Source organism: Pongo abelii, chromosome 15 (genome assembly GCF_028885655.2).
Source record: "Pongo abelii isolate AG06213 chromosome 15, NHGRI_mPonAbe1-v2.0_pri, whole genome shotgun sequence".
In the NCBI taxonomy this organism is placed as follows: Eukaryota; Metazoa; Chordata; class Mammalia; order Primates; family Hominidae; genus Pongo; species Pongo abelii.
In genome coordinates, this window is record NC_072000.2 from 80841432 (window position 1) to 80866306 (window position 24875).

Here is a 24875-nt window from a genome sequence, read left to right on the forward strand (position 1 = left end):
CTCATTATCAAAATCAGGAAACTGATTGGTGCAGTGCAATTAACTAGACTATAGACCTCACTCAGATTTCACCAACAGACTCCTCCTTTATGCTTTCTAGTGCCATCATAGTTGATCATTTATAGGTTAAAATACAAATTGTTTTGTTAGAAATTACTTTTTTAGTGTTACACTTAAAGTCATATTGTTTATTAAGTAAATTGCTCTTATTTTATTTTTCTTCATATTGTACTTAGAATCTGTAGCATTATTTTTAAATTCTGCATTTACTCAGGTTATATTATTATGGAGTTTATTTTAGAATGGAAAAGGAAGCACTAAAATATCTGTTTGGAAGGTGATAATCATGATGAATCCCAAATATTTAGATGGGGTAATAGTTGTTAATAGATAATAATAACTGACTTGGTCTAAAGACTTATCATGTGCTAGACCCTTAACATGCATTATTCCACTCTATTTGCACAACATCCTATGAGGTGGTTATAATAATCTCTATTTTGCAGTTGAGGAAATGGAGGTTCAGGCAGGTTATGTGCTTTGCCCAAGATCCCACAGCAAGCAAATGGTAGAGCCAAGTGCCCTGAGTCTGTAACGTCAATCACAAGGCTGGATGTTTGCAAAGCACTGTCATTACATCACCTAATAATGCTACCATTAATACAGTAGTAATCACTTACACTAATTTAATTCCTACTCTGTGTCATATAGAGGGCTCTGTGTACTACATATTTAACTTCTCAATAGTCCTATGAAGAATCAATTTTTTTATCCTCCTCCTAAAATCAAGACCCTGAGAATAGAGAGGGTAGGTAATTTGCCCAAAGTTCCACAGCAAGAACATAGCAGAGTCAGGGTTCCAACCAGGTGGTCCTGCTCCAAAGCCCAGGTACTCCACCCACATGACATGCTGCCCCATTGGCTTTCAGCTGTTTCAAATTGTTTCCACCATAATCTCATAAGGTCTGCCCTTAACCCAGGCAAGGGAGCCTCTGCCCTGGATCTCCACTGTCCCTCTTCTATAGCAGAGCTCCTCCCTGTGGCACAAGGATTCCTGGAACCAAGCCTGTGTTCTTCTGTAGACCCTATTCCACATCCTCAGAATTCCCTGTACACTTGGCCCTAAGTGGCTTCCAGAATCTATGTGGGCCTCCTTCCTGGCCCTTCCCTTGGAAGGTGGGTCAAGCTCATCCCAGGCCTAATGGGTGGCCCAGAGGCAGCTGTTTGGGAGAGGGAGCCAAAGTGTAGGGTGAGAACTAGGTGTCCTGTTGGGAGGGATGTGGGAGAGCTGCAGGTTGAGGGCCCCTAGACACTCTTGTTCCAGGCCACACATGAGGGCAGGGCCTAGGCCTTGTCCTCCAGTTGTGTCCTGATTATCGGTGCTGTCTCCATCCTTGGGATCTTACGTCCCCGGTTGATGAGCACTTTGACTTAAACTCCTCCTGGCTGCTGCCACCCAGGCCTAGCAAAGTGCCGTGCCCTCTGTAAGTGCCAACATCAAGCCTCTGGCTCCTGTTGATTTAGCTTTCAGCTTCCATCCCAGTTATTAACAGGGTGGAAGGGAAGGGGATCCCTGATTAGCCAAAGGCCCCAGTCCCAGCGGATGGGCCACCAGGCAGACACCCACTGAGGTCAGCCCCTTATCCCTCCCCAGGGCCCTGGCCACTGGCCCAGCAGGCAGGAGGGGAGGCCAGGGAGCAGCTTGTCAGGATGTATGAACAATGCCGGGTGGCACTGGAGGGGCCCTCAGAAAGATGATCTCACAGTTCGAACTCGTTAATGAAAGAAAGAAATTAAGCAAGCTCATTTTTCAGGGAATTCTTGTGTAAACTGGAAATTTTCCAGTTTGTGAGCCCTGTGCCAGGCCCTCCCATAAATCACAGCAAGTAGGCTGTCGGCTCAGCAGAGGGGGAAGAGGTGGAGGGGAGTGTGGCAAAACAGAGGGGAAGCCAGTGGCTGGCCGGGGTGGCGGGCGGGAAGCACCCACGTTCTCCTGGTGCATTCTCTCTCCAGGTATCGCTGAGAAGAGGAAAGGGAAATCAAAGGGCAGCAGCACCAGAGGGCTTCTGCCTGCAAACAGGCCCCTGCATGCCTGCAAACACCCCAGCCCCCATGCTCCCAACCTGGGAGAAGCCCCCGAAACAGGTCATTTTTTAATTGAATACAATATTAATTACCGCGTGCACCATTAACGGTTTGTGGGATTTGACTAATTAATGTAATAGTTTTTGAGTCACGCTCATTAAATATGAAAATTACGCTGGTAAAAGGTATTGGTTTCATTATCAATCTCATATGGACAGGATGGGGGCAGGGACTAGAGGAGGGACAGAGCCCTGCCTGTCTCTTCGGGGCCGTAAACAGCTGTATTGGGGTTCCACCCTTAAGGGGAGCCCACGAAGGGGCTGGGAGAAGGGAAAGGAGGAGGGCCAGAGGGAGATTTGGGAGATACTCTGTGCAGGCCGGACCCAGTGGCCACATAGAGCTCTGAAGATCACATCCCCGGGTTCCTTCCTACCCCAGACTTGTCCAAGTGGAACCCTCTCTTAGGCTGATTGATGGATTCATTCATTAGTTGCTTCTTTCCTTCCTTCCTTCCTTCTTTCATTCATTCATTCATTCATTCAGGTGTGGTGTGGCAGACCCTGCTGGCTGGCCACCTGACATAATACCCATTCCCAGCCCCATCATTCCTAGCCTGCCTCCACCTCAGAGACTGGAAAAGGGAAGCACTTCTATTTCCAACTTTCTTGTTTTGTTCAGGCTGCTAAAACAAATACTATAAACTGGGTGGCTTATAAACAACAGGAATTTATTTCTCATAGTCCGGAGGCTGGAAGTCCAAGATCAAGGACTTCCAAGAGGGAAGAGAGTACAAGGTCCCCACTGTCCCCATTCTTGTCCTGTGGGTGTCCTGCACTCTTGCCAGTAATTTATAGGAATATCAAGCTCAATAGTTATAGCCTTGAGCTTAGGGTCTCTGTCTTTTATCTTTGTAGTCTTCCTGCTTAGTTCAGGATTTGACACATATGTAGTTGGCATGCAATAAGTGTCGACTGAATAAATAGAGATAAATTAGGGGAGTAGAAATAACGACAACAGTTATCATTACTGAGAGACTGGTATGTGCCAGGCACTGTTCTAGGCACTTTACATGTGTTATTACCTTTAATTTTACCAGGTAGATTTAGGTTCCAAGTCTAACTACATCCTCTTGAGCTCCGAAATCTCATGCAAATTAATTGACCTCTTTGAATATATGTTTTCTTAATACCAAAATGGTGAGAATGATGCCTTTTCAATATATTTATTGTGGTAAATAATATCACCATTAACACTAATATTTATTTAGTCTGTGTTGTCAGGTACTGTGCTAAATGTTTCATGTTCATTATCTCAATTATTCCTTATATAATAAGCCTATGAGGCAGGTACTTCTATTATCTGCTTATTAGAGACAAATAGCCTGCAGCCCAGAGAGGTTAAGTAATGTGTCCCAGGCCACAGAGCTAGTGATAGGAGAATGCTAGAAAAGTTGATTCATGCAGTCGGTGCTGTGAGAAGATATAAAGAGAAGACATATGGCTCCTTTCCTTAAAGTGCTTAGCATGTGTCTGGGGAGCCTCAAAGGCCATGGCTAGCAAACAGGGCCAACACCCTGGAGTGCCACTTATGCAGTTCAGCAGAGGAGGACCTTGGTAAGGGAGTAATAGACTACCCTTGAGTCAAGTAGATTTAGATCCGATATGGGCAGGGTAGAAACAGGCCTAGAGTATTTCAGTCTCTCCCCTCACCCCCTACCATTTATCAGAGATGAACTGAAAGTCCAGAGAGATAAAGTGACATTACCAAGTGAATGTTAGGTATGCTTTTGGCTGTAAATTCATGAAAAAAATCTGAACAAACAGTGGCTGTATTCATTTCCTTGTGCTGCTATAATAAAGTTTAGAGGCTTAAAACAACACATATTTATCATCTTTCTGTTCTGGAGGTCAGAAGTCCAAACAGGTCTTACAAGGCTAAAATCAAGGTGTCAGCAGGGCTGTGTTGCTTTCCAGAAGCTCTAGGGGAAAACCATTTTCTTCCCTTTTCCGGCTGCTAGTGGTGTCCTGCATTCCTTGGCTCATGGCCCCATCCCATCTTCAAAGCCCACAATGCCGGTCGAGTCTTTGCCACACAGAATCACTGTGACACTGACTCTTCTGCCTCCCTCTTGTACATTGAGGGACCCTTGTGATGGTTGCTTTTATGTGTCAACGTGGCAAGGCTATGGTGCCTAGCTGTTTGGTCAAACACTAGTCTAGCTATTGCTATAAAGTAGCTTTTTAAATTTTTATTTATTTATTTATTCTTGAGACAGAGTCCCGCTCTGTAGCCCAGGCTGGAGTGCAGTGGCATGATCACAGCTCACTGCAGCCTTGGCCACCTGAGCTCAGGTGATCCTCCTGTCTCAGCCTCCCAAGTAGCTAGAACCACAGGGACAGGCCACCATGCCTGGTTAATTTTTTAATCTTTTGTAGAGAAGGGGGTTTCACCATGTTGGCCAGGCTGGTCTCAAAATCCTGGGGTCCAATGATTCACCTCCCTCAGCCTTCCAAAGTGCTGGATTACAGGCATGAGCCACCTCACCTGGCCTGTTGCTGTAAAGTAGTTTTTAGATGCGATTAACACTTAAATTAGTAAGCTTTTTTTTTTTTTTTTGAGTCAGAGTCTTGTTCCGTTGCCCCAGCTGGAGTGTAGTGGTACAATAATGGCTCGCTGCAGCTTCGAACACCTGGCCTTAAGCAACCCTCCCGCCTCAGCCTCCCGAGTAGTTTCCATTACAGGCATGTGCCACTGCACTCGCCTCAAATCAGTAGACTTTAAGTAAAGCAGGTGACCCTCTATTACTTGAGAGTCTTGATCCAGTCAGTCGAAGGCTGAGAAAAGACTGAGGTTTCCTGAAGTAGGAGCAGTTCTGCCTCAAGACTGCAATATAGAATTTCTGCCTGAATTTTCAGCCTGCAGACTTTGCACTCAAGACTTCAACATTGACTCTTCCCTGAATTTCCAGCCTGACAGACTGCTCTACAAATTTCAGGCTCATGAGCCATTTCCTGAAAATAACTTTTTCTCGGCTGGGTGTGGTGGCTCATGCCTGTAATCCCAGCACTCTGGGAGGCCGAGGTGGGTGGATCACCTGAGGTCAGGAGTTCAAGACCAGCCTGGCCAACATGGCGAAACCCCATCTCTACTAAAAATACAAAAATTAGCCAGGTATGGTGGCAGGTGCTTGTAATCCCAGCTACTCAGGAGGCTGAGGCAGGAGAATTGCTCCAACCCAGGAGGTTGCAGTGAGCTGAGATCACGCCACTGCACTCCAGCCTGGGCAACAGAGTGAGACTCCATCTCAAAAATAAAAATAAAAATAAATAATAATATAAATTTTCTCTCTCTCTCTGAGAGATATATATGTCTTGAGGGATACATCTACATAGGTCCATTCAGATACTCCAGGATAATCTCCTCATTTTAAATCCAGCTGATTAACAACCTTAATTGTATCTGCTACCATTATTTCCTGTTGCCAAATAACCTAACATAGTCACAGATTCCAGGGATTAAGACATGAACATCTCTGGGAATGGGGACATCATTCTGCCCACTGTAAAAACTTCAACAAGTAAAGGTGTATTTTCCTCCCAAAATAAGAAGTCTGAAGGGGGAGCAGAGGGCTGGGGACAGGGTTCCATGACTCAGGCTCTTCACGTGCTCTCATATGTTGGCTTTGGTCCTCAAGCTCACCACCTCATGCTCACAGGATGGCTGCCTCCGCTCCCAGTGTCATATCTTCATACCACAACACAAAGCAGGAGAGAAGGGGATAGGCAGAAAAGCCCTCCTTTTTTATCCCGGACAACAAAACTTCCCTGGGGGTTTCTAAAAACTTCTTTTTGGCCGGGTGCAGTGGCTCACACCTTTAATCCCAGCATTTTGGGAGGCCGAGGTGCGTGGATCACTTGAGGCCAGGAGTTCAAGACCAGCCTGGCCAACATGGTGAAACCCCAACTCTACTAAAAATACAAATTTGTTCCTTTTTTTTGAGACCAAGTTTTGCTCTTGTTGCCTAGGCTGGAGTGCAATGGTGCAATCTCGGCTCACTAGAACCTCTGCCTTCCAGGTTCAAGTGATTCTCCTGCCTCAGCCTCCGGAGTAGCTGGGATTACGGGCACCTGCCACCATGCCCAGCTAATTTTTGTATTTTTAGTAGAGATGGAGTTTCATCCTGTTGGCCAGGCTGGTCTCGAACTCCTAACCTCAGTGATCCACCCACCTCAGCCTCCCAAAGTACTGGGATTACAGGCGTGAGCCACCATGCCCAGCCTAAAAATACAAAAATTAACGCGGCATGGCAGTGCACACCTGTAATCCCAGCTACTCAGGAGGCTGAGGCACAAGAATCACTTGAACCGAGAGATGGAGTTTGCAGAGAGCCAAGATCGCGCCACTGCACTCCAGCCTAGACCAACTAGCCAACCAACCAAACAAAAACCTTTTGCCTGCCACTGGGGACACCTGGGTTATGGGGCCATCTCTGACTGAGGAAGTGAATGTGCAGCATTCCATTCCTTTTTTTTTTTTTTTTTTTGAGACCGAGTCTTTCCCTGTCACCAGGCTGGAGTGCAGTGGTGCGATCTCAGCTCACTGCAACCTCCACCTCCCAGGTTCAAACAATTCCCCTGCCTCAGCCCAGTAGCTGGGACTACAGGTGCATGCCACCATGCCTGGCTAATTTTTTACGTCTTCGTAGAGACGGGGTTTCACCATGTTGGCCAGGAAGGTCTCGATCTCCTGACCTCGTAATTTGCCTGCCTCAGCCTCCCAAAGAGCTGGGATTACAGGCGTGAGCCACCGCACCTGGCCGCATTCCATACTTATAGAGGGAGTCAGGCAAGACAAAGGGAGCTTTGGGCAGCCATGCAAAGTCATACAGCTTCCCAAGGCAGAGCGGGAACAGAGCACGGTCCCTGCATGTGGCTGGTGGCGTCTACTCTCCTCCATGAAACAAGCAGGTTGTCTGTGCAAACCGGGGCGGCCTCATCATCCAGGAGTGTGGCTCCAAGGCTCACGGCTGTTTGAACTTGGGCACTGCCTCATCGGTAAAGTGGAGTTGTTCTGAAGATGAATAAGTTCAGCTACATAAATGTGTTTGGTAACAGAGCAAGTTCCTTTTACACCAAAGTCACAGCCTAAGGGTCAGAAGCAGAGGAGGGGGTTGGGAGGGATACAGGAAACCAAGCTCTGGGGCTTCAGCCCATCCATCGCAGAATGGGCTGCCCTGCATGGTTTTCTAAGATGCCGCCTCCACCCCACAGGTCAGTCCTGCAAGCTCTTTGTTGGTACAACTATTCTGGTTACTTAATTGATGTTTGCTGAGTGAAGGAGAGAGACCCATTTGGACCAAAACCCCTTTCAAGCTGCTGGCCGGCCTAGAGCAGAGCAGGAAAGATTGTAGCAGGAACAAAGCTCCCTCTGAGGATAGTAAAAGTCCCTTTCACTCTGGGCTCTCTCCTCCCAAGCATTGTGAAGGGAGTTGGGGACGTAGGCCTGTTAGTGACAGTGAGTGACTGCCAAGCCGAGCCCTGGGGAGGGGCCCGTGCCAGCTCCATTATGTTTATGTCCCTGGCTTGGCGGTTTCCTCTGGGCCTGCTCCACAGCGTGCGCTCACGGGGGTGGCTGTGTGTCAGTGGGGGTTGGGGGAGGTGCCTCCGTGTGGGGAATGGGAGGCCAGAGAAGGAGAAGGGTGGCGAAGGGGAGGGGCATTAGGAAAGTGAGAGTACAAGAACTAAGCCCTGGCTGGAAGACTGTGTTTCTTTTATGTTAAAGAAAGGATTAAGGGATGTTGTGAAAGAAAAGAGGAGAGGGAGGAAGAGAAAAACAGAATAATAGAAAGAGGGACAGGGACATATGGAAGAGAGATAGGAGGGGACAGGTTAGGGGACCAGGAATTCACAAGTGCCGGGCACCACTGGTGGTGGTGAGCTTCAGAGGCGGGGAATCACCCAGGTCTCAAAGGACGGCTCTGAATGGGGACCTCTGAGCTGAAAGACCAAGCTCTTTCACCACAGTGACAAGGTTGGGGGCTGGGGGCCATGGGGACAGTTCAGGGGACCTGAATTTAAGCAGTCAGCTGATGGCTGAGAGCATGGGGCTCAAGTGGAAGATAGCCTGAGTGTGGGAAAAACTCATGCTCAGAGCCAAATCCTGGCTCTGTCATTTAGAAAAATTATTGAAACCCTTATGGCTCAGCTTCCTGTTATGAAAAATAGGGTAATCACAGTTCCCACATCATGGCATTGTTGTGAAGGTTCCATGAGGTCATGCATATGGGGTGCTTAGAGTATCCAACATCAGCTAAGTGCTCAGTAAGGCTTAGGTGCCATGAGATAATTCTTTGCCAACAAAATCCCTATGTTGTTGAGGATGGCAATACTCCCAGTTCATTTCCTAGCCTTCTTTGCAGTTGGGGTGGCCCCTGAGATATAAGAAGTTGTTATTGTTGGGGGGGCTTTGGGAAATCTTTTTAAAAGGGTCTGACTCCTCTGGCAAGCTCTTCCTTTCTTTTCTTCTTCATGACAGAAAGGTGGGCTTGATAACTGGAGCAGCAGCAGCCATCTTGCAGCCCTGAGTTTCCCTTGAGGACAGACACGTGCACTAAAAATGGTAGAACAGAAAGGCAGAAGGAGCCTGAGGCACTAACCACATCATGGGGCTGTCGAAACAGCCCTGGACCTCCTGTCTCCACGAGCGCTTTGCCTGGGAGAAAAGCAAACCATTAACTTATTTAAACTGCTATAGCTCCAAGTTTCTATTAATTGCTGCCAAACTAAATATAGCTGACACAACTTTTAAAGTTAAATAGATTCTAGAAGAGTTAGAGAAATGTATACCGATAGATCCTAAATGAGTGACTTGGCCGGGCATGGTGGCTCATGCCTGTAATCCCAGCACTTTGGGAGGCCAAGGAGGGGGGATCAATTGCGGTCAGGAGATCACTGTGGTCAGGAGACCAGCCTGGGCAACATGGTGAAAGCCTGTCTCTACTAAAAAATACAAAAATTAGCCGGGCGTGGTGGCATGCGCCTGTAATCCCAGCTACGTGGGAGGCGGAAGCATGGGAATCGCTTGAACCCTGGAGATGGTGGTTGCAGTGAGCCAAGATCACACCACTTCACTCCAGCCTGGGTGACAGAGTGAAACTCTGTTTCAAAAAAAAAAAAGAAAAACACACAAAATGGGTGACTTATGGAAGGTGGGGTGTCATGGGGGCATGTGTGAAAGGCACCAAGTCACCTCCTAGGTCCCGTAACCTGTCCCCTGACCAGGTTGTCTGTGAGTCCAAGTCAGCCAGTGATTGTATTACTGTCCTCATCAAAGCAATGGGAACAAAGGCCTTCTAGAAACCAGTTCAGGACAAACGCTCCTGGACATCAAAGTCCCATTGTATCTAAGGGAGAGAAGCCCCCAGAAACCCATCAGAACCAGGGCTACTAGCAGCACGCAGTCACGTGGGTGGATATTGGTATCACCCACCCTGCAAGGCTTGATTCATGCTTCTGAAGGTGGCAAAATGCTCCTGTCCCTCAGGGAGTGTTGAATGGCCACTGTTGGGTCAGGATGAGGCTGAAGGAGGGCCCTGGAACAACTCTCATCCCCAAACTCCACAAGTCTCCTATGGGTCTGTGTCCAGCAGAATGTCTCATGACCCTTGGGATGCAGTGTGTACCACCATGCTGGTGAAGCTCAGAGCGAGGTTGGGGCTCTCACCTCTTGATGGTCTGCTCTTTGGGCTGTGTGATGGTTCATTTTAGGTATCAACTTGCCTGGATTAAGGGACATCCAGATAGCTGGCAAGACCTTATTTCTGGGTATGTCTGTGAGGGTGTTTTTGGAAGAGACTGGCATTTGAATCAGTGGCCCGAGTAAGGAAGATTCACTCTCACTCAATATGGACAAACACCATCCAATCAGCTGAGGGCTAAGATGGAACAAAAAGGCAGAGGACACGAGAATTCACTCTCTCTTGTATGGAGATGGGACACCTTTCTTTGCCTGCCGTTGAACATCCCACTTCCAGATTCTCTGGCCTTTGGATTTGGGGACTTCTACCAGTGGCCCCTGGGTTCTCAGCACTTTGGCCCTGGACTGAGAGTTACCCTATTGGCATCCCTGGTTCTCTGGCCTTTGTACTTGGACTGAGCCATGCAACTGGCTTCCCTGGTTCTCCAGCTCACAGATGGCCAGTTGTGGGGCTCATCAGCCTCCATAATTTCATAAGCTTATTCAGCTTATAAGTCTCCTCTCATCTCTCTCTCTTTCTGTGTATATGTCCTATCAGCTCTGACTCTCCGGAGGACCCTGAATATTACAGGCTGGATAGTACTCCTTTTGCAGGAGGTGGGGTGAGGCTATTTTCTTCTTGAGGGTAGAAGCAACTGATTCCTTCACTGCTTCCCCAATCCCAACTTTTTGAAATAGATGAGAGGAAAAGGGCATGGAGCTGGGAGAGGCACCAAGAGGCTTTTCCCTGCTAAGGCTTAGGTCTGGGGTGTGCTGCGCAGAAGCTGCCTGTGTCTGTGTTTGAAGGAAGGACACCAGATGGAAAGAAGGTAGCACGGAGATTTCCTACTGATGAGCCAGGGCCTAAGGCAGAGGGGCAAATAAAGGTAAGCAATGGGCCGGGGCAGCAGAGGGTCCTCCAGACTCCAGCTCAGAGAGGGTCCTGGCTCCCCGGGAGTGGAGGTGGAGACTTTGCTGCCTCCCGACTTCCCTGTACATTCTTTGGGTCTCTGGAACATAAGCATATTTTTTTGAAAGTGATTTTTTAGTTGACATTGAGTCAAGGATGTTTGAAAATGAAAAATAAGTATCTGACTCTCTGGCAGGACACTTTGACTCCAGAGCTGGGTGGAGCCCCAGAACCAAGGGAAGAGGGAAAACCCCACTTTCTTTTATATTTTCTTTCTTATATGAAGAGCCACAAGCTCTTCGTATAAAAGAAAGGTCTTTAATAGAAGGGCAAAACAAACAGAGCATTATCTCTGCAGAAGGCATCAAGGAGGGATCAAAACTGAGTAGGCTCAGGATGAAGGCATAGACAAAACTTCTTCAGAGGGATAAGATTTGGGGGGTCAATGCCCAGAAGAGCCCCTGAGTTTATTTCTATTCCAGAGAGTAATCTGAGAAGTGTCAGGGTGACTACAGCCATATCCAGCATGTTCAAGAGCTTGCCTTCTCATCAAGAGATGTTACCCAAGTCTTTGACTCATTCATTTTATCAATCACTTATTCAGTCTACAATTTCATCGTTGTGTCATGCACATAATAAATATTTCCCTTGAAATCATACCTTTCACTTTTTTCCAGGGCTCAGTTCTAAATTCATTGCCTCCTCCCCATTGCTGGGGGTCCGTTAATCAGCTTTATGAGGATTGTTGCTCTTCTGTACATTGACCTGCATAGAGGAGGCCCAATGGCAGCACAGAGCTAGCTGGAGTCCATCCCCTTGTCTTGCCACGTGGATCTGGCCATTGAATTATCATTGCACAAGAGAGATCTATTCTGCCAATTTTGCTCAGTGTGCCAGAGTGTCTGCTACAGTATTAGAATCTGCTCAGATGTCTAACGTTGACTGTGTGTGGTTAAGAACCTTCATTCATTTAACACATATTTTTGGTGCCTTCCACGTACTTAGCACTTCATAACATGTGACCTTTTGTGCCGAAACTTAAGCAGCAGAGAATCCACAAGAATGCCTGTACTTCTGAGATCTACACACCAGCAGGGTCTTCAAAATAAAAATAGGACAGTGGCACCAACGGCACCATAGACTTTGAATCTTCCTTCTAGGAAAATGGGCAGAGCAACTAGGGTAGAAAAACAAAATATCCTTATGTACAACAAAATCAGAAGGAGGAATCCCATGAACCCCAAAATAGGAATGGGTGAAGTAGCCCAGAGACCCTCAAAACCACCCAGAAGTGCTGGCTGCAACCAAGACAGGCTAAAATGTGAGAGGAGCAGAGAAGCTGGGAGGGGTCTCGGCAGACCCTGAGTTGAGGTTAGGACACCCTAGGCAGTCTAGACCTGATAGTTCCTGAAACTAACCAATGGGGGCTTCTTTCCAGGACAAACCCCACACAGAGGAGGAACTACAAACTAAGGCTTCAGACTGCAGATGGGGAGAGTAACAGCAAAGGAGAGAAAGACCTAGAACTCTCTACTGCCCAATATGGAACCCTGCCCCACACGGCCCCCCGCCCCCGCCACTGGCCAGATATGGCTACCTAACAATGGCCCTCACTAAAATGGAATCTTTTGTTTGTTTGTTTGTTTGTTTTGAGATGGAGTCTCGCTCTGTCAGCTAGGCTGCAGCGCAGTGGCAGGCTCTCGGCTCACTGCAAGCTCCGCCTCCCAGGTTCACGCCATTCTCCTGCCTCAGCCTCCCGAGTAGCTGGGACTACAGGCGCCTGTCACTACGCCTGGCTAATTTTTTTGTATTTTTAGTAGAGACGGGGTTTCACTGTGTCAGCCAGGATGGTCTCGATCTCCTGACCTCATGATCCGCCCGTCTTGGCCTCCCAAAATAAAATTGAATTTCAAGGGCAGGCAGGGTGGCTCACACCTGTAATCCCAGCACTTTGGGAGGCTGAGGCGGGTAGATCACCTGAGGTCAGGAGTTCGAGACCAGCCTAGCCAACATGGCAAAACCCTGTCTCTACTAAAAATAAAAAAATTAGCCAGGCATGGTGGCACACGCCTGTCATCCCAGCTACTCAAGAGGCTGAGGCAGGAGAATTACTTGAACCCGGGAGGCGGAGGTTGCAGTGAGTTGAGATGGTGCCAACTGCACTCCTGGGTGACAGAGCGAGACTCTGTCTCAAAAATAAATAAATAAATAAATAAATATAAAATAAAATTGCATTTTAAATTGGAGTCTCTTAGTTGCATTAGCCACATTTCAAATGCTTGGCTAGTAGCTTCTGCTGTATGGTGGCTGCATTGGACAGTGAAGATGTAGAACAATCCCATTATCACAGAGTTCTGTTGGACAGTGCTGAAGTTACACAGTGTATTAATCCATTCTTGCCTTGCTATAAATACATATCTGAGACTGAGTAATTTATGAAGAAAAGAAGTTTAATTGGCTCACGGTTCTGCAATCTGTACAGGAAGCATGATTCTGACATCTGCTCAGGTTCTGGGGAGGATGGCTGGTGCTGGTGCAGGAGAAGAGAGAGGAGAGGTGCTACTTTTTGTTTTGTTTTGTTTTTTTTTTTTGAGACAGAGTCTCGCTCTGTCACCCAGGCTGGAGTGCAGTGATGCCATCTCGGCTCACTGCAACCTCCGCCTCCCAGGTTCAAGCAATTCTCCTGCCTCAGCCCTCCGAGTAGCTGGGATTACAGACGTGTGCCACCACGCTCAGCTAATTTTTGTATTTTTAGTAGAGACAGGGTTTCACCACGTTAGCCAGGCTGGTCTTGAACTCCTGACCTCAAGTGATCTGCCCACCTCGGCCTCCCAAAGTGCTGGGATTACAGGCATGAGCCACTGCACCTGGCCGTGCTATAAATTTTTAAACAACCAGATCTCACGAGAACTCACTCGTGATCATGAAAACAGCACCAAGGAGAATAGCGCAAAGGGAATGGTGCTAAACCGTTCAGGAGAAACTGTCCCCATGACCCAGTCATCTTCCACCAGGCCCCACTTCCAACACGGGATTACAATATGACCTGGGATTCGGGCCAGGACACCGATCCAAACCATGTCATATGAGAAGGGAAACAGAGGCCTCTGAAAGTGAAAGCCCATGTTTTTTATCCCTCAAGAAAAACAACAAAAGAGCAAGGTCTTGGGCAGAAAGCTAGCAAGGACATCTTGCCCATATTCCCTTCCTGACAGTACAGGAACACACACCTCTCTGAAATAGGATCCCTTCCTGACGCACACCTCTCTGAAATAGGATCCCTTCCTGACAGTACAGGAACGCACACCTCTCTGAAACAGGAGGGACTGGAAAGGATTGCCACAAAATCCCCCACAGAAAGAAAATTAAATTGTCATCAGATTTTTCTACAGCAATGCTTTCTGCAAAAAAAAAAAAAAAAAAAAAATTAAATAATAAATTAAAGCTATTCCAGGAAAGGAGTGAAGGATTTTATATCCACACAAATTGAGTCAAGTACAAAGGCTGCAGACAAACTTTTGAACATGTAAGAAACCCTTACGAATCCCTCCTGAGGAATCCATTAGAAATTAACTAAGACAATTGAAATGAGTGGAGTGACGTCAATTAAGACTAGTGCTGAGGCCGGGTGCGGTGGCACACATCTGTAATCCCAGCACTTTGGGAGGCCGAGGCAGGCGGATCACCTGAGGTCAGGAGTTAAGAGACCAGCCTGGCCAACATAGTGAAATCCCATCTCTACTAAGGATACAAAAATTAGCCAGGCATGATGGCAGACACCTGTAATCTCAGCTACTCAGGAGGCTTAGGCAGGAGAATCGCTTGAACCTGTAAGGCAGAGGTTGCAGTGAACTGAGATCTCGCCACTGCATACTCCAGCCTGGGATACAGGGCAAGACTCTATCTTTAAAAAAAAAAAAAAAGACTAGTGCTGAGTATTGCATATATATAAATGTATTTAATACATAAAGATTTGCTTAATATACAAAGGTGTTTTGTGCTTAAATATTAAAAATACAGTCAAATGATCAACATGGAGGGAGAATGTGAAGAGTATTTGAAATAAGTGTGCTTATTGCCTTAGAGGCATTAATCAATAGTAAAGGATACCGCAAGGAATGAACAGCAGGTGACTCTGTCACTCCCTAATGTGCGACCATGGAAATGCGACTTTTCCTCTCAGATGCTCAGTTATTCCAGCTGTAAGACAGAATAAGATCTTCTGTGCCTAGCCTGTGGGGTACGAAAACCTGATCAGGACTCTATAAACACCAAGTTTTATTATTTTGAGACCTGGGAAAAAGTATCCTATTTTAGAGCAGGGGAGACTAGAGGTTTTAGCCAAGGCATGTGAGGAGAAGGAGAAGAGACAGCCGAGCTCCTCAAGCTTTTTGCTGCTTCTTAGGAAGAGGTCAGCCCTGAATGCTCTCTGGCCTGGGCTGTGAAGGAGGCAACCAGGCAGCACCAGAAATATAGAAATACGGGGGCACATTAGGGAAGCGAGCCCCCTGGGACTCTCAAAGCTAATGTGCTGCTCCAGAAGGGCAGGGAACAAGGCGAGCTAGGGGCCAAGAATGGGATGCAGGAAAGGCAAAGTCAGAAGATGGGAGGCCCAGCTGGTGGGCATCACACCAGAGACTGGAAAAGCATGGCTGGAAGGGAAAAAATCAAACAGAAGGTAGTCATTTGTTGGGGGGCCATACATAGGAGTTGCAGGGTCAAGTAGCCCCACTGAGACAAACTCAGCTTTGTGCTGATCTCCTAGAGCCACCCTCCCCAGGCAGGAGGGGACACATGACTCTCCTATGCACCAGCCAAGCCACATTTGCCAGGTGCACACCCAAGACCTTCGGAGAAGGTTGGAAGCTGGATCCCCACCCTCAGGGGCCCGGCGTACCATGTGAACCTCTGGGGTTGAGCTGGTCCTTGACACCTAGTCAAATAAAGATCCCCCCCGGTCCCATCACTGCCACTGTGTCCCTGATTCCCTCTCCAAGGAACCTTGCTCTCCATTTGTCAATTTTAAGTGATAATTTCTATTCAATCTGATACATATTATAAGAATATAAACAAATGCCTCTCCCCCTATCGGCCCCATAATCACTTTCTTTTATAGCTATCATTTATTACAGGATGACAGATGGCCAGTTTGCAGAATTCCAAAGAGGCTCCCCACCGGCCAGTCACCTGGGAACACGGGCGCATTTACATTTCTCCAAAACAGATGGGAAAGGGAGGGGGAAGGAGGCAGATTCCTGTCAAAACTTTGGCGCTTTCCAAAATGTGTTTCTTTTGCCTCTCCCTCTATCCCTCTGCCTTTCTCACAGATGGCACCTTTCCCTTCTCGCCCCTTTCCAAACCTCCCCATGCCCTCCCATTCGTCTATTTCCCATTAGTGGCAACTGAAACCGCCAATATGGCGGTCTCGATGGCTGGAGGCTCACAGGCTCTTGGCAGGTCACCTTCTGGGGACTTTTAGGGCCTGCTGTCCGCTACTCCAGCCTACCCTCCTGGCTTGTTATTTGGAATTGGGACTGAGGTAAGAGACCAGGGGAGCATGAGAAGTGAGTTGCTTCAGAGGACAGATGCTGGAGCCCGGCTTTTTCATAAAACTACAGAGCAGCGGCTCTCAACCCTGACAGCATGCAAGATCCCCTGAAGGCCTTTTTAAAAACATTGATGCCCCACCCAGAACGATTAAATCAGAAAGTCTTGGGGTGGGGCCTGGCAAGTTGTGCAGCTATGGTTGAGAATCCATTGCTGCAGGGCCAAAGCAAAAGGAGATTATAAGTAGGCAAAAAATGAAGAAGCCATAGAGAGGAGAGACTACTGTGTGCCGGGCATTGCAAGAGTTGCAAAGTTAGAACTCAATGATATATAGTCCCTGTTCCTGGCCCAGTGGGGCAAATGCAAATCAACCGATCACTGCAGTCGAGAATGGGAGGAGCTGAGAAGAAGCTACGCCGGCTGAGATGGGACCTCAGGGACATCTTCCTACAAGAAGATGGCACCCAGAGTGAAGAATATAGAGAAAATAGGAGAATGTTGATATGACCCCAATGTAAGGAATAATTTCTTAAGACACAGGAGTGGAACCCATAAAGAAAATGACTGATACATTTGCCTCCATTAAAATCAAGATCTTTTGTTCCCCAAAAGATACCACAGGGAGAAAGAGAAGACAAGCTACAAACTAGAAGATATTCCTAACATGGGCAACTAATAGAGGATTGATATCCAGAATACATAAAGAAGGTCTACGAATCTTTAGGAAAAAAACAACCCAGTAAAACAATTGGCCAAGGAAACACATTAAAGGAAACACGAAATGGTCAATAAGCATAAGAGAAAAAAAAAATCAACAAAACGCAAATTACAACCAGAAGGAGATGCCATTTCACATACATGAAATTAGCAAAAACTTAAGTCCAACAACATGAAGTATTATGAGGATATTGATGCTGGCAGATGTATAAATTGGTATAATGACTTTGGAAAAGCCATTCCGTGATACTACCAAGGCTGAACACATGCACACTTTACTATCCAGCGCTTTTACTCAGTACACATGGAAAAGAAACTTGCATACGTGCCCAGAGATGCACACAATAGGAATCTTCATAGCAACATTGATCGTAATAGCAAAAACTGGAAATCCAAATGTCTATCAGCAGCAACATGGATAAATAAATGTTGCTGTAATCATATAATGAAAACCATACAACTATACATCCAAACAAACAATAGCTACACACATCAGTATAGATAAAACTCAAAAACGTAATGTTGAGTAAAAACGGCAAATTATGAAAAAATACAATGAATAGGGTGCTACTTATATAAAGTTTGAAAACATGCATGACTAACAACATATTGTTCTGGGATGCATACATATGTGATAAAATTGTTAAAAAAATCAGGTAATAATTATATTAGTCTGTTCTGGCATTGCTATAAAGAAATACCTGAGACTGGGTAATTTATAAAGAAAAAAGGTTGAATTGGCTCACAGTTCCACAGGCTGTACAGGAAGCATGATGTTGGCATCTGCTTGGCTTCTGGGGAGGCCTCAGGAAGCTTTCAATCATGGCAGAAGGCGAAGGGGAAGCAGGCATATCTTACATGGCTGGAGGAGGAGGAGAGGAGGGAGAGAGAGAAGGGGGAGGTGTCACATACTTTTAAACAATCAAATCTCACGAGAACTCACTCACTATCATGAGAATGGTACCAAGGAGAAAATCTGTCCCCAGGATCCAGTTATCTTCCACCAGGCCCCACCTCCAACATTGGGAATTACAATTTCAATGAGATTTGGGCAGGGACACAGATCTGAACCATATCAACGATTAAGACAAACATCCACAAGGTGGAGATGCTCAGATGACATCAGGAATGTCACATACACAGGTAGGGGTGGGAGGTGTTTTTAATGATAATAGTGATTCTATTTCTTAAGCCAAGTAGTGGATACAGTGGTGTTCATTTTATTATTTTATTATTATTATTTAAACACTTTTATATGTACATTTTATAAGAAAAAATATATATATTTTTTGAGATGGAGTCTCACTCTGTCACCCAGGCTGCAGTGCAGTGGTGCCATCTCAGCTCACTGCAACCTCTGCCTCCTGGGTTCAAGCAATTCTCCTGCCTCAGTCTCCTGAGTAGCTGGGATTACAAGTGCATGCCAACACACCCAGCTAATTTTTGTACTTTTTGTAGAGAAGAGGTTTCATCATGTTGACCAGGCTGGTCCCGAACTCCTGGCCTCAAGTGATCCACCTGCCTTGGCCTCCCAAAGTTTGGGGATTACAGGCGTGAGCCACCGTGCCTGGCCAAATAAATGTTATTCTTTATCTCAAAGTTGATCCAAGAAAGTAGCTCAGTTTGGCCCATTTTTATTTTTTTCCATAGGAAACATCCATCCTTCCTTAGCCCATTGAAGTAACTTAACAGACCCATATCAAACACTGAGGATACACTGTGGTCAATTTCCAGCTGAGAGGCAGGGCTCTGGGGTGTGGAAGTGGCCCATGCCCTGCAAGCCCCTCTAGCCCATCTATGCCTCAGTCAGAGGGTAAGTAAGCACCTGTCCTTGGAAAATGCCTGGCCTAAGTGTCTTGGGAGAGTCAATGGCCAGACCCTGCCCTAAGCACATTACCCTCTAATGATGAGGCGGACAAATGACCCATCAAAATCACCAAGTAAACAGCACTGAGTGACAAACACAAGGTACTCTGCTCTGTGTGTGTTGGTCTGGAAGCTGGAAGAAGTCCTGGGATCATGATGGGCACTACAGACAATATCCTTATTTCTTTGGGTGGGCAGAATGGACCAGGACTACCTTTTTTTTTTTTTTTTTTCTTTTTTTGAGACGGAGTTTCACTCTTGTCGCCCAGACTGGAGAGCAATGGTGCAATCTTGGCTCACTGCAACCTCCGCCTCCGGGGTTCAAGTGATTCTCCTGCTTCAGCCTCCGGAGTAGCTGGGATTACAGGCATGCAACACCATGCCCAGCTAATTTTTGCATTTTTAGTAGAGACGGGGTTTCACCATGTTGGCCAGACTTGAACTCCTGACCTCAGCTGATCCACTTGCCTTGGCCTCCCGAAGTGCTGGGATTACAGGCCTAAGCCATTGCGCGGGGCCAGGACTATCCTTAAGGTCCCTTCCAACTCTGAAATTTTTGATCCTATGTATATTTGGGGCTAAGTACCCCACATATATATTTAGAAGATTGTTTACACCTAAGCTGATGGTTTTGTTCTTAACCTGATTGCATGCCTATGTGCGTGACTTTACACAGAAATTAAGGAAAGCCAATGTGCCCCCCTCTGTTCTCTTCTGAGATGATACTGGCCAGGACTAGAACTCTGGCCTTGATGTTAGCATCTGGGCAAAGGAGAAATTGATGGGGGTGGCAGCATTTGAGGGGATGTAGAGGGACTAAGGTTTCAAGAGATGACCTGTGAAGCACTGCAGATGTAGGGAAGTGTGTAGGAAAAATGGGATGTGGGTGTCCTTGCTGATGTTAAGGTATGAAGAAGGTTTACCAGGGAGAGTGCAGTGCTTGGTAAAGAGGAACCTCCCACTGAAGATTCCTCTCCTAAACAGGACTGTGATCCACTGGTCACCAAAGGAGTCTTTCAAGAGAGGAGACTGGGTCTTGAGGGAGGTGATTCCTGCTGAGGAGTCCAGGCCAGAGCTCACTGGGAAGTGACTAGCTTGAAAGCAACAGTGAGGATGCGTGGGCAGCTGGAGCAGAAGCAATGCAAAGGTGGTAGGTCTGAATGCTGCATAGCATGGGCCTCTCCTGGACATCGCCTTGGCTCTGTTCACAACCATGCACTTGGCTCACAGCTTGGCTGGTGTAAGTGTCTCCAAGCAGGAACTGAATGAATGAAACCGTGATAACAGCTACCATACACAGCATAGAGAGTGCCCTCGTAGGCACTGCACCAAGTTCTCTGCACACGTTGCATCACCCTTGCCATGGTGCTGAGAGTTAGGCACTGTTTTTATAGCCATGTCTCCCAGGAGGCTGCTGAGGCACACAGTGTGGACTGTGATGGAGGTGGCTGTGACCTTGAGGTCTGAGTCTAGATTTCTCACTTGCTCACCCCTTTCTGCTTTGGTTGGAACTTCCATAACAACTCCAGAGAGTCACTGTTAAATGAGAACGTATTTTAATGACCATTTGATAGATGAAAACCTGAGGTGGAAAGTGAGTGACCACCATGACCACATAGCTAATTAGGAACAGAGAGGAGAACTGCCCACAAGATTTTCCCACCCTTCTCTTCTTGTTCCGCTTGGTTACTGGGTGAGGAGACAAGCCAGGGGGCTAAGGCATCTGGCCGGCAAGCTTGGAGATGCCCAGCATAAGGTCCTTGCCCTGGTGGCATCTATAGTGAAAGAGGAAAGGGCATGGAACCAGCCCCACAGCTCCTGCTGTGTGCTTAGCAGTAAGTGAGTTCCTTTACTTCTCTCTCTCTCTCTTTTACTTACATTTACTAGTTTATTATAAAAGATACAACTCAGGAACAGCCACATGGAAGAGACGTGTAGAGCAAGGTATAGGGAGGAGGAGATGGTGCACGAAGCATCCATGCCCTCTCCAGGCACGCCACCCTTCCAGCATCTTGATGTGTTCATCACCCAGCTCCGCCTCAATCCTCTTATTTAAAACCTGCAGTAGCTCCAGAATTGTTTTCTCACCCTTGTTTTACAAAGGAAGAAGCCGAGGCAGGGAGAGGTCCACCCATGGTCCTGCAGCTGGTTTGGGCACTAGCAGCCCAGTCTGACTCTGGAGCCGTGTCTTTGGGGACATCAAGACTCCTTCTTCTCCCAGTTCAGATGGGGCTTGGGCGGGAGTTGGGGCTTGGGAGAAGCAGGGAGTACACAGACCTCTTGTGTGCACCAACAACAGTTTCAGATGGTGCATTTAATTTTGGGCAAGTATGATTTGGGGAGAGGTGAGCAGAGGTAGAACACCTGGGTGCACCTGTCCCAGCTCCAGCGGTGTAGACTGGAGAAGAACCTGGCAGTACTGGGCCCTGGCCACCTCCAGACAGTGCCTGGAGGTGGAAGGTAAGTGGTGAAACAATCGCTCCCTGTGCCACCTGGTTCAAGGACGACAGGCTGGAGAGTGGCACAGCTCTGGGCGAAGCAGAATTCTCTGAATTTTTTTCCTCCCATTTTTCTATCCCCTCTTCTAAGACCATTTTCTTGCTCGGGCCGCATCACTCTCATCCCTTCCTGCTGACCTTAGACTTCTTCTACCGTTAATGCTGCAGCCCTGTCCCCGAGAAATCACAAGCAGCCATCTTCACATTGGTAAATGGTAAAATGAGGAGAGTGCGGACCCTGCCTGGCTCTGACCTGCAAAGCCCAGGAACTGTGGGCAGGAGCCAGAGGCCGGCTTTGGCCCTGACTGCCTGGGTGGCCCGGGAGGAGTTACTCACGCTTTGGAACCCCAGCCTGCTTAGGTATAAAATGTACATAATCCCAGCAAGCCCCTCCAAGAATGAATGTGAGGATGAGTGACAGATTCTGCGTCCGTGGGGCTGGCCAAGCTTAAGCGCTCTCTAAACGCTGCTCTGTGCTCCTGAGAGTCCTCACGCCGAGGGATAAAGCCTAAGGAGTGACTTCTTCCAGAGCTGTGTAGACACAAGACTGAATCTCTAACTGTGAAATTTCAGGAATCAGTAAGCAGATGACACCTGTATTTTAAGAGGCAAGAAGAGCTTTTTGTTGCTGCTCAATTAATGCTACCTACCAGCCCTGGTCAGGAGAGTCCCAAGTATGTAGAATAATAATAATGATCAATACTTAAGAAGCACTTAATGATATGCCGGGTTCAAGCCAAGGCTCAGCAAATTTCAGCCTGGGGGCAAGTAAGGCCTGCTGCCTGTGTTTGTAATGTGAGTTTCGCTGGGACGCGACCACACTCACTGGTTTACATTTTGTCTCCAGCTACTGTCCCACTAACTTTGGCAGAGTTAAGTAGTTGCAACAGGGACCATGACCCCTGTTCTAAGGACATGGTGCATTTAATTTTATTTAATCCTCATCATATGCCTAGAAGTAGGTAATATTGTTATTATTGTTATCCCCATTTAAGAGATGAAGAAACTGAGGTCAGAGAGGTAATGATAACTAGTAGCTCAAGATCTAAGTGTAGGAAAAGCAATGCCAGAATCTGGAATCATAATAACTACACTGGGTGGGGACCCTCTCTCGAATAGAGTTGCCAAATTTAGCAAACAAAAATACAGGGCACTCCGTTAAACTTTAATATCAAATCAACTATGAAGAATTTTGTTTAGTGTAAGTTAGTTCCATGCAATATTTGGGACATATTTATACTAAATATGTATTCATTGCTGACCTGAAATTGAAATATAACTGGATATCCTGTATTTTAACTGGAAACCCTTTTTTAGGCAGATGGAGGACTCAGAGTGCAAACGGATACCATAGCCTTCGAGAGAAGCCAGTGTCCCTGGGAAGGTCTCTTCCCACAGCCAGATCTCTCCCTGGGAGGCAAGGGGATGGGTCCACCCATGCGTCTCTATCCCTTTCTTCCCCCATTAAGTTCTCAAGGGTTCTTGGGACCCACTTCTCTGTTACCTACAGGCCTAAGCAGACAAGAGCAGAGGGAAGGCCTCAGGGGAAGCACAAATCCCCTCTCTCCTGTCCAAGGTTTAGTGCCCATCTCCCTTCCCCTAACAACCTCTGGCATCCGCTTCTCCTTCTTTCCTCCCATCCTCCCCATGGATGGCCCCATCGAGAGATTCTCTCTCCCTGAGATTGCACAGGAGTTGTTTAAAGAAGAGGGAAAAAATAGGGCAAGCCAGAGTGATAGAAATCTAGGGTCAGGGGTTTGGGGGTGGGGGCTGGGGGGGGAGAGAGAGAGAGTCGGGGGAGAGATGGGAGATGGGAGAGGGCCGTCTAATTTTTTTTTTTTTGGAGACAGAGTCTCACTCTGTCCCCCAGGCTGGAGTGCAATGGCATGATCTCGGCTCACTGCAACCTCCGCCTCCCCGGTTCAAGAGAGTCTCCTGCCTCAGCCTCCTGAGTAGCTGGGATTACAGGCGCACACCACCACACCCGGCTAATTTTTGTATTTTTAGTAGAGATGGGATTTCACCATGCTGGCCAGGTTGGTCTCAAACTCCTGACCTTGTGATCCGCCTGCCTCAGCCTCTCAAAGTGCTGGGATTACAGGTGTGAGCCACCGCACCTGGCCCCTGGGGCCATCTAATTTTTAATAGACCGAGACATAAATGCAGCACGATTCACTTTGAACAGGCCACCAGGATTAGATGGAAGTTAATTAAAACAATTCCTCATTTCTCAGCCTTTAAAACTTCTTAAGTCTCACTTGGGGAAGGGTGCGGCAGGACTTTTTATTACTCTTAGATGGTGTTCAGAAGGCCCATAAATACATCTCCTCTTCCTGTGATCCCATTAATCTTGCCGCCTCTCCTGCTCCTCTCTGCCAACAATCAGATCCCAGTAAACAACCTCAAGTGAAATTTGCAACTGTCAGATAAACATTAAAAATGCTTCTCTTGTCCTTTCCCATTGATAGTCCCATTAATATTGTAATGGAACAAAAAGTTATGAAAATGAATGCATGCTGGTTTTGGAAATGAATGATGCCGACCGCTGCTGGGATATAGACACACATGCATATGGATGGGCTACGAAGATCGCGGATGCTGCCCACATCGACAGGAGGCTGCGTGCCGACAGGACTAGCCACGTGCATGCCAGGGACCAAGGACACCTGCACACAAAGCTGGGTACACATGTGCACACCCATGTCAGGATGGAGAGGCTTGTAAACGGAATAAAGGAATTTCACCCCAGAAAGGAATTCCACACTCACCACCTGGCTTTAAGCAGAGTAAAATATTGCAGGCTTTTCTATTTTATCATTACGTTTCTCTTCCCTTATCTATCTGCAGTCAGTGGCTGGGATTCTCTCTAAAGATACAAAGATACCCCAATTGATACGGCTCCCTTGACATTTCTTCCTCATTTATTTTCCATGCAGGGACCTTTTGAATACACATGCATGCTTTCATGTGTGTGTTTATCTATCTGACGAATGAGCCCTTAAAATCTGAGGGTATAATATGTAGGAACTTCATAAGAAAAAACTTCTTAAGGAGTATTTTGGGTCGAAGAGTCACATTTGATGCAGGAAATGAGTACAAGTATATGTGTATTAGGGTTCACTAGGAGAGTAGACAGTGAAACAAACAAAAATATCCTTTAACTGAAGTCTTTAGTAGAGGGATTTGAATAACCATCTCATCAAGGCCTTGCCTTAGTCTCCAGGTGGACGAGGAACACTTTGTATCTGCTTCTGATTGTAACCAGGCCTTGGCATAGCATCTGGCACTTAGTAGAGGCTCAAGAAGTGTGACGCTAGACACAGTGACTCACGCCTGTAATCCTAACACTTTGGGAGGTCAGGGCAGGAGGACTGTTTGAGGCCAGGAGTTTGAGACCAGCCAGGGCAACACAGGGAGACCCCCATCTCTACCAAAAAAAAAAAATTTTTTTTAATTAGCTGAGCATGGTGGTGTGTGTCTGTAGTCCCAACTATTCAGGAGCTGAGGGTGGGAGAATC

General features: G+C 47.0%; 1 long non-coding RNA gene across 3 annotated transcripts in view; it reads right to left on the reverse strand.

Annotated features, from left to right (window-relative positions):
- LOC129049939 (uncharacterized) overlaps positions 1–24875 on the reverse strand; it is a 142370-nt gene that overhangs the window by 22892 nt on the left and 94603 nt on the right. For all 3 annotated transcript variants that reach the window (XR_008513358.2, XR_010137000.1, XR_008513355.2), the window contains exon 3: positions 17740–17855. This is a non-coding gene — a long non-coding RNA (uncharacterized LOC129049939). The remainder of the gene's footprint in view (positions 1–17739; positions 17856–24875) is intronic.